General features: G+C 40.4%; 1 protein-coding gene across 3 annotated transcripts in view; it reads left to right on the top strand.

Moving 5' to 3' along the window:
• Window positions 1-713: 713 nt before the first annotated feature.
• Window positions 714-9,601, top strand: part of LOC105981152 (chromosome unknown open reading frame, human C15orf41) — a 115,183-nt gene continuing 106,295 nt past the window's right edge. Inside the window, exons 1-3 of one of the 3 annotated variants that reach the window (XM_013010203.1) lie at window positions 714-767; window positions 1,659-1,723; window positions 8,697-8,757. The gene's annotated coding sequence lies outside the window, so the exon portion shown is untranslated. Of the gene's footprint in view, window positions 768-1,658; window positions 1,724-8,289; window positions 8,324-8,696; window positions 8,758-9,601 lie in introns of those variants that run through there. The other 2 variants (XM_013010206.1, XM_013010204.1) reach the window with 2 other exon arrangements.

The raw sequence follows: 9,601 nt of genomic DNA, 5'->3' as shown, positions 1-9,601 counted from the left end.
AAGAAAATGTCTCATTAATTGTCATCTTTAAGATATGCTAAAGTAGCTAGCTATCTCTACAGAATGTGGTCAAAGGAGTAGGAGTGGGGTTTAAGTGCTAAAAGTTCCTACTGACGGATTGCCAAGGGTTTTTACCGTGTGGAGCCTTAACAGGATAAGGCCTCTCTACTCTGGGAAGGATGCACTCCAGGTCCTCTACTTCCTGCTAGGAAAGCTTCCATTTTCTTTGTTGCTATACACATCTGCCAAGACCAAAGGTTCCCCAACCCAAAAAGAAAAACCTAGGATAGGCACAGAAAAGGATTCCCACTTACTAGCAAAAGAAAATTCAGAAGGTGGTCAGAGAAGGAGCTGCGTGGTGGTCTCTACAGTGTGGGGTCGCAAGCTACTGTTTATGGAAAGGAGCCTCGTTTCCCCGCGGCCCGTTAGCAACACTGCGAACTATGGGCGGGATTTCCAACCACTACTGAGTTTTAAAAAATCCAAATAATAGGATACTTGCTTTGTGAGCAATCATATTTCCCTTTTCCCTTTTTCTCTCTCCTTGACCTAGCATCAGGAAGCCTTTGTTTGAGGTGTTCATCTGGAACAACTTTTCCACCCTTGTTTTCGTGTTCTGTTAGATTACAGGGCAGCAGGCCTACCTTTGAAGCTCTTTTCTCTTTTGTTTCTTTGCTGTGCACTCCAGTAATTAACTTTGTCCTTCTTTTATTTGTTCCAGTCAATCGCAGGCCACTCTGCTGAGCATCTTCTCCCAGGAGTACCAGGTTAGAAGTTTTCTCCTTTGTGAGGGTTGACAGGTGCCTAATTGAATGATGAATGTCCCTTTATTTCTTTGTAATTGAACTGCCAGCTCTCTGATTGGGTTGGAGGATGGCCTCCTTTCCACATCAAGCACCGCCTGGGTCTCAGTGGAGGCCTGCCAAGCCTACCCATCCATCTGTCTAATAACATCTAGCCTTTGCTTATTTGGTGGACCTGTAATAAATTATGCTAAACCATTATTATTCTGACAATAATAATTTCCCTGTGTTGCGTGGCTCCATGTGCTAAATGTTTGCTGACTTGCACTGTCAGTGCTGCTTTCCATTGCTGACAGAGATGATGATAAATGACCATTGCTGGAGTGGCAGAAGGCAAGAGAGGCAGAAAATGGAGTCATTTATCATGAGATGACAGGTGTCAGTCAAGTGGCAAGTCTCTATGGAATTACTTTTTGTAGTTTTCAAATAAGTTGTTTTTAAGCAATGTTCTTCCTGGTTAAAAATGGCAATTGGATTGTAAAACTAGAGTGCGGAGGACTTAGATGGAATTGAATCGAGGGGAAATTAATACAAAGGTTGAAAGAGGGAACAAGTTTTCTTTGCCCTCTGCAGCCCTAAGCAAACTTATTTAGATTCAATTACTATGACCCTGTTGGCTTTTACATACATACTGTACCGTGGCGCGGTGGAAGGCATTCCAACCCAGCCAGGGAGATTAAAATGCAGAGGTTCATGGAGTAGAAGGAAGAAAAGCCCTCCTGCCACCCAGATCCCCTGGCTGTTCCTCAATGTGTCCTGGGTGCTACTCATTGGGATGAAGAAATAGGTCATTGTTGTTATTTTAATTTGATCCTGTGACACAACATAGAGATTTTTGTTGTTGTTTTGTTTCAGAAACATATTAAAAGAACACATGCCAAACATCATACTTCGGAAGTGATTGAAAATTATTACCAGAGGTATGACCTGCCTGCCCTCGCCGGGGGTAATTCACCGCTTACTACTTGTGATGATAGGAATAAATTAGATCAGTAAGTAAGGGATAGCCCAAGACTTCTGTCTTCATTTGGTTAAAAAAAAGTCATAGTCTATTTTCAAATGCATGTCTTGTCTAGATGCATATGTTTATGTATACGGTGTCTATGTATGTATGAAACTTTTCAAACCAATTTTCACTGATATTCTTCTTTGGATCAGCAAGATTGAATTTTGATGTAGTATTTTGCAGCATAGATACTAGATTAGCCATTTTAGACATTTGAAAAAAAGACTTACCAAATAAGAACATATGGAGGTCTATCATTTTGTATAATTGTCACATTTAAAAGGAGGGTGTTATATTTTAAAAATATAATTTGGAGTATTAAATCAATAGCATAGTGTCAGAATATTTTAATTTTGGTATCAGTTATTACAAAGAGTTTCTAACCTCATGTTCTGAAACAGTCTTTAAACAGCTCTTTTATAATTCTAAAATTTTAATATGACTGAATAATTTATAACTGAATGGCAGTGGTTTGCATGAGGAATAGTATGTTGGTTTCTTAAATAGTTCAGGGGTGTGTTGGGAAGGAAATCTGAAATAATACTCTTCAGTTACGTGAGATCGACAGATCAGCACTTCTGTGTTGAGAGAGACTCCTCTGGTTTTAGATAAATGACTTATGCATGACATTTTTCTAAATGAAATAAACACAGATTAAATACTGGTGTCATACTTCTGTGAAGTTGTTTAAGAACTGAGATGTTAGATAACCAACCGAAAACGTACAGAAAATTTAGTTTGCCACATAGTAAAAGATAGCCTTTGTTTTATATCATTGATCTACTAAAGATCCATCCTCCTACCCACACTAAACAAAGTCTTTGTAACGTTGTATAAAAAGTCCCAGCCATCGGTACAAAGTTAACTCTTAAATTTAAATCATAACCTGGATTGTACACTATGAAATGAAGAGTTGTTCATGAGGTCCTTCAGCTGCTCTGGCATATAGATTCTCTAGAAAAGGGCCAATTTTTTTTTTTTTTACCTGCCATGAAAAAAAAATATTTGTAAAAGTTGCAGTCTTCGGCAATCCTATAAAACCGAGGTTCTGTATCCACATGTTTGGAGTGCAGGAGAGGAAAATGTCTTCTTAGGAATAGCAGGCGGTAGGGAAGCCCTCACTCCTTTGCTTCCCTATAAAATAGGCTTTAACCACACACACACACACACACACACACACACACACACACACACACACACCTAACCACACACACACACACACACACCACACACACACACACCTAGATGATTTCTAAAAGTTTTAAGTTCTGCTAAAAAAAAATCTTCATTCCATTAAAAAAGAAAAGCATATGTAATTACTCATGCATTACTTTAAAAATTTCCTGGGTAGTTTAGGCCAGAAATAAAAATTTCAAGTATAGTTAGTAATGAATATGTAAGTAGGCAATAATGAGAGTGTAGAAATATGTTTGCATTTCCATACTTTTATTTAAATATGAGAGTCTCAGTTTTTCTGAAGAGTTGGCCTTTGAAACATAAACATGAAATTAGGCTGGAATGGACAGACTCAGGAAAGCAGGTTGGGCAGGGTCTCTATTTCCCACCAGCTTCTTCTGCTCTTTCTGCTGTGACACCTTGTTTCCATCCCTATGGCTTGACCTCACTGGACACTTGTTCTAAATTTTTTTTGTGCAGGTACAGGGTCCTGGGGGTTTGCTAAGGAAAATGGCCTTGGTGTTTGTTTTCCAGCTGATTAGAATAAAGGCAAATGGTGTTGTATCAAAACCTATTTAAGCTGCTTGAAAATGTTAATAACAATTTATTTTTTCTTTTATAAAATACCCCCTGTTGTGGAAATTAAACACTGTTATGATGGTTTAAAAAGAAGGAGTAATTGCCTGTAATTGGGCTCTCAGAGGTAACTACTGGTTAAAATTTCGTTCTCATCTTTAAACAATACATTCATATATAGATAAATGAGGTCATACTGTAAGTGCAATTCTGAATACTGAATTGTATACCTGAAAAAAATGTGAAGGGCAAACTATATTTTGAGGTTGCTGGGGTTTTGAACTTACAGTTTAGGCTTGTCAGGCAGATGCTCAACTAAAATACTACTTTAAAGAAAGCTTATTGTATTATTGGTTGCTTTAGTGTATCATGGGAAGTATCAATATTTACTGATATTTTTCAGTTCAGCATAAACCTTTGCAATGTTCTGAAATGTAAATAATGCTGTGGTACAACATCTTGATGCATGAGCTTGCATTTTTCTATTAGTTCTTTGTGTATAGTGTGAAAAATTAAAAATTGTATGTTGATAAGTTGTTTAGAATGTACTGTTTACATTCCCACTAGTAGTATGAAGGAGTTTCTTGCTGCATTCTTGCTTGCATTATGATTATGTCAAAGTCTGTATTTAATGTGGTGTTACCATGGTTCTGAGTACCCAGTGCTGTCTTAGGCTTTTAAATCACTGAGGAAATTCCCTCACTTCTCCATGCAGTATATAGACAGCTCAAGTGATCACTTGAGAACAATCTTCTGTTCTTTCATACTGTGCTATTTTATTTCTAAATAGGAAGAAGCACACTTACTAAAATTTACCTAGGTGTTTTGGTGTGTGTGTTATAGTTGGCCAGATTTTCAAGTCCTCATCCATAGGACAGCCTAGACATACTAATTCTCATCAAATTGACCAAGGGGCCAACTTGAGTAGATAAGCTTTAGAAAATCAGATCAATTAGAATTTATGCAGATGCTCACCTTGAGAAAAGGTTAGATTAAACATGGTATCGATATTGCATGGTTTCTGAACATTTGTACCACTTTGATGATACAACTTGATTTGTTTGATAATTGCTTAGGAGATTAATAGGCCTGGGTCGTGCAGAGGAGGTAAGGTATGTAGGGAAGGCCTGTTGTGAGTGTTGGCAGCACCAGCCAGTTGGTCTCTGAGGCTGGTCTCTGAAGGGCTTATCTCTACTGTCCCCTTCCTGTCTGTCTTACCCTCCACTTCCTGGCTGCCATGAGACAAACAGCACTTTCTTCTGCTGTGTCTGCCTGATGGAATAGCCTCCCTGACAGGCCTGAAAGCAACAGAGCTAGCCTGCCATGGACTAAATCCTTGCTAGGAACTAACTGCACAATTGTGAATAAGACATGGCACCTATCTCGAACTGTTCTGAAATGCTGACAGAGGTGTGTTCACACGGAGTTCTCTGGGACTCTGTAGTTCCTGTTCATAGTGTCTGGAGCGGCAGGAAATATATGCAGTGTAGAACTGTCGCTTCTCCAACGTTGTTGGAAAGGGGGTGGTGCACAGTTTGTGAGCACAGGCAGATGGCGGAGTGGAGCAGGGAAGGCAAAGCCGCTGCAGAAGGCAGCTCTGCTAGAGATTTCTTGGATGTTTGTGTGGTCCCACACCCAGGGAGCACCCAGAACTGTGAGAAGTCTGATGCTCTAAGCTCACCTAAGAGCCAACACTGCGTCAGGAATTTCTGATTATGTCTTTACTGATTTTAGTTGCATATCTAAAAATGTCAAATTCAGCTAATAGGTCACTGATGTCCCAGAAAGCATAAAAAGTAATTTCAGATTAAATCGAATCACTCTCCATCACCAGCACTTCTGAACAGGTGTGGCATAAAATTGGGAAACAAGTTGAGTAAACACATTCAGAAGCAGACCTAAATGTTTCAGCCTTGGAGCAGGGGACAGGAGTCTGTTTTTGAGCTTTATACTGTTGACAGGTAGCTTTAGGTAGGTCTCATCAATGTCCTAGGATTTGGTTTCCTTATGTAACCAGTGCCATACAACAAGGAATTTCTGCTCTGTTAAGTGTGGTTATGCTGTATTAAGTGTGGTTATGCTTCATATATTACACAGTTATTTAGATCTAAGCTTTACTGTTGCTGTTTGACTATCAGCTGTTTCTTCAAACTTGATCAGTGTTTCCATTGTGTATTACCAGGATAGTGGTTGATGTACGCTGTACCCCAAACCTCATAATCTTGACTCAGGACAACAGCTGCAGGGTGTAAGAAGTAGTCTCGCTGCTAACTCCTCTCGGTCCTCTTTTGGGGCTCAGGTCTCACTCAGCTTGCTGTGTAGGCCGCTTTGCAAACATCAAGCAGGACTTTGCTCAAGGCTCATTTCCTGCACACTTCATCCAAAGTTACTATAGTATGTCTTTGTTCATCTTTTTGTTGCTATCTCTAGACAGTAATATCTTTGTGATGGTGTGAATAGGAGTTTTTAGTGTTGTTTTGTTTTTTGCTCCCCCCCCCTGCTCCCTAAGAAAAGGCCCACGCCATAGCTCTGAGAACTATTAGCAGGATATAGAAATGTTAACTAGAATACTACAGATTCCCTAACACTGAGCTAGGATTAAACTCTCTGACGCAGAACTAGAACCTCAAACACTGTGTGCACCCGGACTTAGGAACACACAGTGGCGTGGTGGGGCGTGACTTGAGCAGCCCAAGGCAGACGTGTGCTCAGGCCGAGGCTCCCGGCCCACCTGCCTCTTCCCAGGGACATGTTCTAAACGGCACTTGCCATGTTTGATGTTTTCTCTTGCTTCTGAAAGTCCTTGTTTGGCAGTTGTCTAAAAGGATCCCAGTATGCAGAAATTTATTTGTTAGAATTATTTTGATTTACTATGATCCTGCCTTAAACTATTTATTTTTATTCCCTCTTGCTTAGAGAACCATTGCGTATCTTTGCAAATATACTTATGAAATAATATAAAATAGTCTCTTCCTGACAGTACATGAAAGACCTCACCTACAAACCTGATTTTTTGCTGACAGACAGAAAGTTCCAACTTATTCACAGAAGTAAGGTGACTTGAGAGAATGGCGTTCATGGCTGTTTCTGTCTGCTTGTCCAGCAGGGCTTTTAAAATTCTCTTACTAATTATTTTTTTCCCCCTTCTTTTTTTTTTTTTACCTTTTTTTTTTTAATTTTATTTTATTTGTGAACATACTGTACAGAGGAGTTACAATTACATGGGCAGGATAATGCGTACATTTCTTACCAAGCATTGCAGCCTCCTCCTTTGTTTACCCTTCCCAGCCTCCCCCCTTGCCCCCCAATCCCAATCCTTCTCCTTCCTCCCCCTTCCCCCCCCCACCGACGTTGTAAAGCTCGTTTTGGACATGACAACTTGTACTTCTCATTGTTGCAACAGGTCCACCTGTATCCTTAAACAACTGGTTTTTCCCCATCTCCTCCACAAGTTATACTGACATCAAATATAGTGAAAGCAGGGGTTATACTGTGGGGGAGGGACATACAAAGCAACAAAGAGATAATCTTATAAATGCGTTAGAAACATCTTACTAATTATTTCTTTTTTTTTTTTTTGCTTATGTGGTGCTGGGGAATCGAACCCAGGGCCTCATGCATGCAAGGCAAGCACTCCACCACTGAGCCACCTTCCCAGCCCCACTAATTATTTCTTAAAGAAGTAGTGTATCTGTGTATATGGAACCACCTACTATAGCCCAAGAACCCTGCTGAGCGCGACTGAATGGAATACATTTCCTCAACCCTCACAAGGCTCTCACATCACAGGGGGACCAGCTGTGACACACAAGGATAGCAGCTTTCTCTTTTCCATGGTTTGGTGTCTATGGTCGGTTGTCAACTGCATGGCTCCCTGATCATCCTCAAGACGGTGGTCAGCAGGGGGGTCGTGGGCTTTAGCTGTGTGACAGCGCCTTTGGCTTTCACTTCAACTCACCTCGGGACGTGGGCTCTGTCTAGCATCTCACATTTCCTACCAAAAATGGGGAGTACTGATTCACGGTACACTATAATAATCAGTCTTTCTCATTATTATTCATCTCTTACTGTGCCTGACTTATAAACTAAACCTTACAGTAGGTATGTATTTTTATAGAAGAACACAGGCAGCCAGAGTGTCTTGGGTGGATCCTTCATGGATAAGGGCGTTGTTTCTAGTACTGTGATTCCTGACACTGAGATGGACACCAGGAAGGGCGATTAACTCACTTTCAGAAAGTGGTAGGTTTAAAAAGAGACATCCTAACTGTAATCTCTTCTTCTGTATATCACCTTTATTACAATTAACACACACACACGCACACACACACACACACACACACACACAATAAAAGAGACATCCAAGTTGAATCATATGTTATCCAAGTGAGGGATGAGAGGAGGGACCAGTGACTAGAGAGGGGGCTGGCAGAGGAGAGCAGGGCGGAAGGAACTTAGAAGAACTGTTAAGTGGTCCTGAGACTGGACGTGGGCTTTTGTAGTATTTAAAGGAGGAGATTGGCACATTGATATCTTGGTTTTAAAGGAATTGCCCCATCTTCTTTTCTGGGATAGATTTGGAAATTTGCTTGTTTGCTTTTTGTTTTTGAGATTGACTTAGGTGATGATGAAGTCTGGAAGTGAGTTCAGAAATCAAGGGCCCATGCAATGAGGACTTGTCCTGTCTCTCAAAGGTGATAAGTCTGTTTTCTTCTTCTGGGAATAAGGTGTCAGCCAGCCCTGTGAAACAGGGAAAGAAAAGGTGAGGTGGATGTACAGATGTTTGTGTTTTTCAAATGATGAGAATCAACTGAGCTCCCTTCCGTGTGACAGCTGTCTAGGGTGTAGACAAGGCTGGTGATCTGGGTAGGTCTTTTTACATCACTTCTGCCCACCTTTCATGTTTAAAGGTGGGAAACGTGGAGCCTCAGCTTTGGTCAGTTGGTTGGATTTGAGAGAAGTTGTTTTCGTTATCCCTTTCTTTTCCCCTCAGTGCTCTCCCATGACAGTGGCACACCTGGACGGGAGCCGAGTGTGGCATTTGCCCAGGAGACGTGCGTGCACGCAGGAGTGCTCACAAGTCTGTGCTGGCCTCTTCTTGCCACTGCATCACCACCTGGCTTTGTCTTGTCTAGGTACCTGAGTGGAGTGGTGAAAAACGGAGCGGCCCCCGTGCTCCTGGAGCTGGCCAATGAGGTAATGCCATTGTTACGACCTTACTCAAACCTGCCGGGGGACCTGGGGCCTATCTGGAGTAGCTTTGCTTAGAAACATAATTAGCCTCAAAAAAAAAAGATTTTGAGGTACATTAGACATTTAAATTGCTCCCTGGTCTCTTTGTACTTTTAATAATTGGACAAAGAACTCCACATATTAATAAATCAGTTGACATAATTAGTCTGCTTCTTTTAATGCAAATGTGTAAACAGCTTCTTAGTTTCTTATTTTGTGGAAAATTTCAACCAAACAGCTCAGGACATGCTCTTCTGAGGAGATGCTTTCTTAATTTAGTGTGAGAAATACTTACGTCAAATAGACACAAATGCCTAGAAGATCTGTGCTGTTATACAACAGGAATTGTATACTTAAAAATGTAAATTCACTTGATTCCTGTTGCTTATAAACCTTTGTAATAGTAAAGGATACATACCTTGTGGAGAAGTCTCTTTCTTTGAAGAAACATAATATTCTTATTAATACCAAGTCTGAAGTGATTTATTGAATTTATTTGTTAACTCTGATCTGCTTCTGTTTGGGGAAACAGCTAACAGCCTTACATTTAGAAAAGGAAACCCTAAAGACTTTCTGTGGATGAAGAAGCTGTAGAAAGTTCATAATAGTTGCAAAGAACATACCAAAAAATAAAATATTTAATTCCTAAATGATAAAATATTTATCCACTGTAATAAGAGCAGTACAATATTTAGCCTGACTTGGAGCAGCTTATGCACACCTCAGAGGGATGGGATGAAATGCACACTGTTTTGGTGTTGCATTATAATGCGTACCTAGAAGCAAGGCAGAAAATGTGTGTTTGCAT

Source organism: Dipodomys ordii, unplaced genomic scaffold (genome assembly GCF_000151885.1).
Source record: "Dipodomys ordii isolate 6190 unplaced genomic scaffold, Dord_2.0 Scaffold11, whole genome shotgun sequence".
NCBI classification, from domain to species: Eukaryota; Metazoa; Chordata; class Mammalia; order Rodentia; family Heteromyidae; genus Dipodomys; species Dipodomys ordii.
Note: the sequence above shows the minus strand (reverse complement) of the source record. Positions and strands in the feature narration are given on the sequence as shown.